This window comes from Micromys minutus (assembly GCF_963924665.1).
Source record: "Micromys minutus genome assembly, chromosome: 1".
Lineage (NCBI taxonomy): Eukaryota > Metazoa > Chordata > Mammalia > Rodentia > Muridae > Micromys > Micromys minutus.
In genome coordinates, this window is record NC_137969.1 from 140648881 (window position 1) to 140656349 (window position 7469).

Sequence of the window (7469 nt, forward strand, 5' to 3'; positions counted from 1 at the left end):
GGAGGGACGGAGGGAGGGAGGAAGGGAAGAAGGGAGGGAGGAAAGATGAAACCACAAGGTATTAATGTCCTACTATGACACTAAAAATTTCCTGAGTCAGTCTGTGCTCTGAGGAGGAAAATCAACTAAACATGGGCAAAGGAGATCCTAAGAAGAGGCAAAATGTCCTCATATGCATTCTTTGTGCAAACCTGTCGGAGGAACACAAGAAGAAACACCCGGATGCTTCTGTCAACTTCTCAGAGTTTTCCAAGAAGTGCTCAGAGAGCTGGAAGACCATGTTGGCTAAAGAGAAGGGGAAATTTGAAGATATGGCAAAGGCTGACAAGGCTCGTTATGAAAGAGAAATGAAAACCTACATCCCCCTCAAGGGGAGCCCAAAAAGAAGTTCAAGAACCCCAATGCACCCAAGAGGCCTTCTTCAGCCTTCTTGTTCTGTTCTGAGTACCGCCCCAAAATCAAAGGCGAGCATACTGGCTTATCCATTGGTGATGTCGTAAAGGGGAGATATGGAACGACACTGCCGCGGATGACAAGGGGCCCTGTGAGAATAAGGCCACCAGGCTGAAGGAGAAGTACGAGAAGGATATTGCTGCCTACAGAGCTAAAGGAAAACCTGATGCAGCGAAAAAGGGGGTGGTCAAGGCTGAAAAGAGCAAGAAAAAAAAAGAAGGAAAAGGAAGATGAGGAGAATGAAGAGGATGAGGAAGAAGAGGAAGATGAAGATGAAGAATATGATGAATGAGCTGGTTCTAGCACAATTTTCCTTTGTTGTCTATAAAGATTTAACCCCCCTGTTCACAACCTATTTTAAAGAAAAAAATTGAAATGTAAGGCTGTGTAAGATTTTTTTTTAACTGTACAGTCTCTTTTTTTGCATAGCTAACACACTACCGAATGTGTAGTTAGATAGCCCTGTCCTGGTGGTATTTTCAATAGCCACTAACCTTGCCTAGTACAGTCTGGGGGTTGTAAATTGGCATGGAAATTTAAAGCAGGTTCTTGTTGGTACACAGCACAAATTAGTTTTATGTGGGGACAGTAGTTTGGTTGCTTTTTTTTTTTTTTCCATTTTTTTTGTTTTGGTTTTCTTTTGTTTTTTGCTTTGTGTTGTTTTCTCTTTTCATCAGTTGTCTCTGATGCAACTTATATGAAGATAATTGTTGTTCTGTTAACTGAAGACCACTCTGTAATTGCAAAAAAAAAAAAAAAAAAAAAAAAAAAAAAAAAAAAAAAACAAACAAACAAAAACAAAAAAATGGGGCTGTTTTGTTAACATTCTAAATGCTTCTAAGTAAATCCATTCTTTTTCTTAGTATTGTTGTTCTTTTCATAGGTCTGAAAGTTTTCTTCTCCAGGGGAAGCTAGTCTTCTGCTTTTGCCCATTTTGGGTCACATGGACTATTACAGTGCATATCCTTTCATAGAGTTAGCTGGAGAAAAGCTTTTGTCCACACACCCTGCATACTGTGGTAGGGGTAACATTTCCATCCATAGTTGGGTAAGAGATGTTACATAACCTACTTGGCATAGCAAGGAGGGGTCAGTTCTGTCACACCATGGGATGATTAGAATCGAGCAATCTGAAAGTCTGTCCGTGAACGACTAATAGAGAGAATGTGTTCTACTCCTCACGTGAGGACTGTCCTCTAACTGCCATCCCTGTGTAATGACAGTTATATTTTGTAGTTTCCTACTAAAGAGACCTAAGAGTGTATCCCCAAAAGTGTGAGCTTAAAACACAAGACCTCGTGCTCTTTGTCCTCAGTCCCAGCGAAGGCTGTCACAAGAAGCTGCTACAATGCCCTTGCCCTTCTATGTACATACACTTTGCTCAGGATGGAATATTTAATTAGTTGGGCCAGTTTTTAAAATTATGCCACATTTAAAATGAAGGTTATAGTTTCCTATAGTGTGGTTTGTTCCTTTATAAGTCAGATACAAGGAAAGAGGATAAACTTTGCATATTAGTACCAGTGGTCCAATTCATTTGTTTTTCTTTATAAAACCCAAACTCATTCATTAGTCATGTTTAATCTGCTTAGTTTTGTGGGGGGGGGGGGTTGAGATTATTGTTCTCTTAAAGTGCCAGTGTTTTAAAATAGCGTCCTTGTAACTTTACACACTTTTGTGATGGAGCACTGTTATATCATTTTGACTTAGGATCTTTACGTTTGCGTTTGTTATGTAATTAAAGGAGGAACACGGAACATGAGTCCTGGATGATACTAATAAACCAATAATTGCAGAGGTTTAAAGAAAAAGAAAAAGAAATGTCCTGAGTCAGTTCTTAAGATACAACAGAGAAAGCTGCAGATAAGTCTCAGGGGATGAGGTGCTTCTGCCCAAGAATGAGGACAAAGTCAGATCTCCAACACCCACACGGCCAGGTATGGCAGTGAATGCTATAATCCCAGCACAATAAGACAAAAACTAGAGGATTCCAGGGACTCACTTGTCAACCAATGTATCCAGTTGGTGAGCTTCAAATCCAGTGAGACACCCTGTCTCACAAAAAAGAAGGTGGATGGCAACAGAGGAAGACACGTGATAGAGAGTTCTGGTACCCACAGCTGAACACTCATGAAAGTGGACACCTCCACACCCATACACACGAGTGCACATGTTACTTTTCTTAATTAAAAAAATAAAAATAAAAATAAAAAAGCAAGTGTGGCATAGTGGTGAATGCCTTTTATTCTAGCCCCTAGGAAACAGAGGCAGGCAGATCTCTGAGTCCAGGGTCAGCCTGGTCTACAGAGCTAGTCCTAGAACAGCCAGGTCTACACAGAGAAACTGTTTCAAAAAACCAAAAATAAATATAGAAAAACATTAATTAATCATTTCCACAGTGTTTACCACGTTTGGCAGCAGCTTAGCTTACGGGATTGTACCTGCTTTTCCCACCCATTGCTGCTGCCCATGCTGTACCCTACATTGACGAAAACTTGGATTGTTAGGACCCTTTGATTTTTACTCTTCCTTGTAGTCCTAAGACAAAATGACTTAAGTACCCAAGGTCAGAACAAAATTAAAAGTATAGACGTGTGTAGGTATTGTGCTGTCAAATTTATATCAGCCTGACACAATCTGGATTTATCTGAAAGGAGGGAAGCTCATTTGAGAACATGCATCCAATAAGTACCAGCAGCTATAAGGCATTTTCCTAATTAGTGATTGATGGAGGAGAGCTCAGCCATGGTGGGTGATGCTGCTCTTGGGCTGGTGCTCCTGGGTTCCATAAGAAAATAGTCTGAGCAAGCCATGAGGAGCCATCCAGGAAGCAACCCTCTGTGGCCTCTTGAAGTCCTTCCCTCACTGCTTTTGATGATGATATGGAACTGTAAGTAAAATGAACTGTTTCGTCCCCAAGTTGCTTTTGATCATGGTGTTTCACCACAACAATAGTAACCCTGATGAAGACAGTAGGCGCTCACTGTTATGTTTTATTGTGTTAGCATAGTGCTTGCATGCCTACTGCCTAGGGAGACCAGACAACGGTATCAGATCCTCTGGGATTAAAGATACAGATGGTTATGAGGCTGGGAGCTAAACCTGAGTCCTCTACAAGAGCCATGCTCTCTGAACTGTTGAATTATCTTTCCAGCCATTATTCTTAATTTGTTAAGAAGAAATTTAGGCAAATTACTCTTATAAACTTGCAATAAAAACCATATTTCTATTTTATTCATTGATGATTCAGCTATAAAATATCTTAAAGTATCACCTTAGTCTGTGGGCTGAATTGTGTGTTTAATCCCTATAACAATAATTATAAATAATTTCCATAAGGGAGTTGCAATTAAAACAAGAATTGTCATCTAGTTGCCAAACAACTATTTACAGTTTATTTTTACAACATCAATGCAAATAAAGAAAAATTATTTTCATTTCCAGCTCTGGATGTTAATTTAGGGACTAGGGTAGGTAATTTTATCTATCAGAGTTCTTATCATAAAAGTTTTTGTCTCCCATGTTGAACTGAACTGATTTACGATGACTTAAAATAGTGGGGTGTGTGTGTCTGTGTGCGTGTGTGTACCATTGTTATTGCTACTAACTTAAGTTTATGGATAGAAGAAGGTAACAAAATCTAATTACAAATACACAGTGAAAAAAGGTTCTAAAGGTATTTGCACAAAGAGTGTGCAAATCCTGGAGTCATGCCTCAACCTGGGTAGGTTTCTAGAAGACAGCCTCCAAACAAAACTAAACAAAATGTACAAACAGAGGGTGAACGGCAAATCCTGAACTGGTATCGTCTTTTTGGCACTGGTAGAAAAGAGCAGAGCAGTTGCTCAGCAACACCATTATTAGGCCTCCCTAAAATGCACAGTGTGTATTATAATGAGCTTCCGTCCCTGTGATTAACATCTAAACAAAAATAGCTGCATAACACTCTTATTGTGTCCCTCAACTCTGGTGGTGTTGGTCACAGTTCATTAAAAGGAATTTAATAGGAAGGGAGCTCTATGAAATCAATCAGATATAAAGCCCTGCAATAAATTTTTAAATATCTGACCAGGCTTTCATAACTACTATTAGAATGGCTTTAGAAGCAGTACTGCCTTGTAAAATAGCAAAAGATTATTGGTATAGTAGGCATAAAGTTAGGCTTTCAAAGTATCATAGTGTTTGATAAACCAATAAGTTCTACGTAGATATTTCAACAGAAATCCTATATTTAACTATTAACTTAGGCAAGCCCCATTTTTAACCATTTCTATATTTAATCTACCACAAAACCCAGGTGACATTTCTTTCCAGTAATGTTGACAAGGCTGCATCAGACTTCATAGAAGCTTTACATAAATGCTCAGAGTGAATCAGCAATAAGACCTTGATGTGATTATCAGTCCATGGCGCTCCAGTCAATGTCTTGATAAACTTCCCAACCAGATATGCTATGACTCACGTTACCACAGATTGACATGCATGTTGACACTTTGCCTGGCCTCTAGAAATTTAGAATTATGAGTAGATGGGACACAATAATATTTTAAAAATATACCATTGAATGGGTTAGGTATAAATAGGATTACACTTACAGTTGGTCCATTGTAGGCTTTAGTATCACTAATGTTTACTTTTCTCAAACCCTTCTATTCAAGATTTAAAAAAAAAAAATGTCATGGAGGGACTTCAAAACCATACTTTCCCATAGCAGGACAAGTAAAGCATGCCACTGCAGCAAAGCTGGGGAACAAGTGGGGTGGGGCAGGAATTACCAGGCGACAGTACTGTGTTGTAGAGGGGATACAGAAGGAAGGCTGAGGAATCTTAGCCTCAGACTTTCCCGCCACTGTGAGCAAGAGCATCAGACGCTCCAACCCGCTCCATGATGTTGACCACGATGCTGTATCCCCATTTAGACTCCTGACCTCGGACCCCCTGTGAGAGTTTGCGTGCCAGGGGAAACTGGCTGTGAACTTGAAGGCCAGTGACCCGTGTCTTGCTTGGAACAGAAATCTGAGTGCAAACATCACAGTAGCCCTAGTAACCCAGCTTCCAGCAATATAATGTTATATGTTCCTTTTTTCTTAAGAATCAATGAGCAAAAATGAAAATTCACTTTAGTGTCTTTATAAGTATTAATGTTGAACTAATATTCAATATCTCAAATAATCCAGAAATAATGTTTAGCATTCTTATAAGCAATGTTCAGTGTATTAAACAGTTTTCATTTGATTTTTTCAGATGTACTGTTTTTCTATTGGCTACAATAGCAGACAATTTGACATGATTTGCAACAAGCTAAGAGACGTAAGACATTATAAGTATTTATTTTATTTTATTAATAGCTTTACTTTTAGGAAATGAATATAAGAAAGGAAGTGAAGAAATCTTTTACCTGTCATTTTTTTAAGAATCTCAATGTTTTCAAGCTACCACAAATTGTGTTTTTGCATCAATGTAAAATAAAAGCATCTGAAAATATTGTATGGACACATAATCATTAAGTATCAAATCTATAAAAGGTTATGATTCTTAAAAATTTGTTTCTTGAGGAAGTTTTAAAATCCTAGGCCCTGATTAAGCTTAAAATTCAAATTGCCACGTGAACCTTCTAGAAGCTAAGACCTGTATGCTAGATATGGCTTCCCAATAAGCAGAGGAATGCATCACCAAGAACACCCCAAAACCCCACAAGCTCTTATGTATACTAAACCCTTGTTTGAATTACCTTAGCAACAGTGGGTCATTAGAAAGTGGGTAGATCTCGTTTATTGTTATGTTTGTTCAAAGGAAGTGACTTTACTTAATAAATTTCTTGCCACAAACAGTAACCTGTAACATATATGTACTAATATTTAAATTTCAAGTGCATTGCAAGATATGTGAAGGTGATCATTACACATACAACCATACTCAAAAGTATTGGCATTTTAGTATTAATACATTAGTAATATTCTCAAATTCTTAATTAAATAAGACATATTTTCCATGTAAATCAATATCCTGAAATTACAGTGGAGGTATTCTAATCAGAACTCCAGTGATTATAGTTACCAACATCCATGAGTTAAATTTATGTCTATAAACTTATAGCTACCAAACCTGCTGCTGTGACCCAGCTTCCTAACGTTAGAGCCGCGTAGCCACCTGCTTCCTGTTTGTCACAATGGCTCCACCCCTTGGCCTGACATAGAGACCCCTAAGTGCCTATCTCAATGATTTGCTTTTCTCCTTAATAATAAAATCCTTGATAAATAGCCAGGAAGCATGACAACCTACAGGGTAAAGGTGTTCTTCATTGATAAAGAGCCACCATTTGAAGCCAGGTCTGATTGTGCAAGCCTATTACCCCAAATACTCAGGAGCTAACCTGAAATGCTTAATAAAACACTGTCTCAAACTTTAAAAAATAAAATTAAGGCTGGGAGGTAACTCAGTAATCAAATTCTGTCTTAGAATGCTTTAGAATGCTCGAGGCATTCAGTACTTTGAATAGCAATGTTCCGCCCTCCCCACATACTTGAGTGCGCCAATGCTTGGCCCATAAAGAGTGACTTCATTAGGAAGTATGGCCTTGTTGGAGTAGATGGGACCTTGTTGGAGAAAGCGTGTCACTGTGGTAGCAGGCTTTGAGGTCTCCTATGTTCAAGCTGTTCACAGGGTGACACACCAACATATTAAACCAATGCCATAATCCAGTTCTGTTCTGCTGCCTGCAATCTGTAGATACAGAACTCTCAGCTCCTTCTCCAGAACCTCATCTGCCTGGACATTGCCATGCTTCCCGCCATAGTTCCCGATAATGAACTAAAGCTCTGAACCTGTGAGCCAGATCCAATGAAATGCTTTCCTTTATAAGAGTTACCGGGATCATGGTCTTCACAGCAATGTCCCTAATAAGACATTGCCCTAGATTCAATCTTCAGTACCACAAAAAGAAAGGACAAGAGAGTAAGAAGGAAAACGTGCCAAATGAATAAGTAGACACCAATGGAGCCCACTGTGGTGGCTTG

General features: G+C 38.9%; 1 pseudogene across 1 annotated transcript; it reads left to right on the forward strand.

Moving 5' to 3' along the window:
• The first annotated feature begins 131 nt into the window (after positions 1-131).
• On the forward strand, positions 132-745 carry LOC308415232 (high mobility group protein B1-like; annotated as a pseudogene). Its single transcript has one exon. The product of its transcript is annotated as a high mobility group protein B1-like (transcript).
• Positions 746-7469: the final 6724 nt, after the last annotated feature.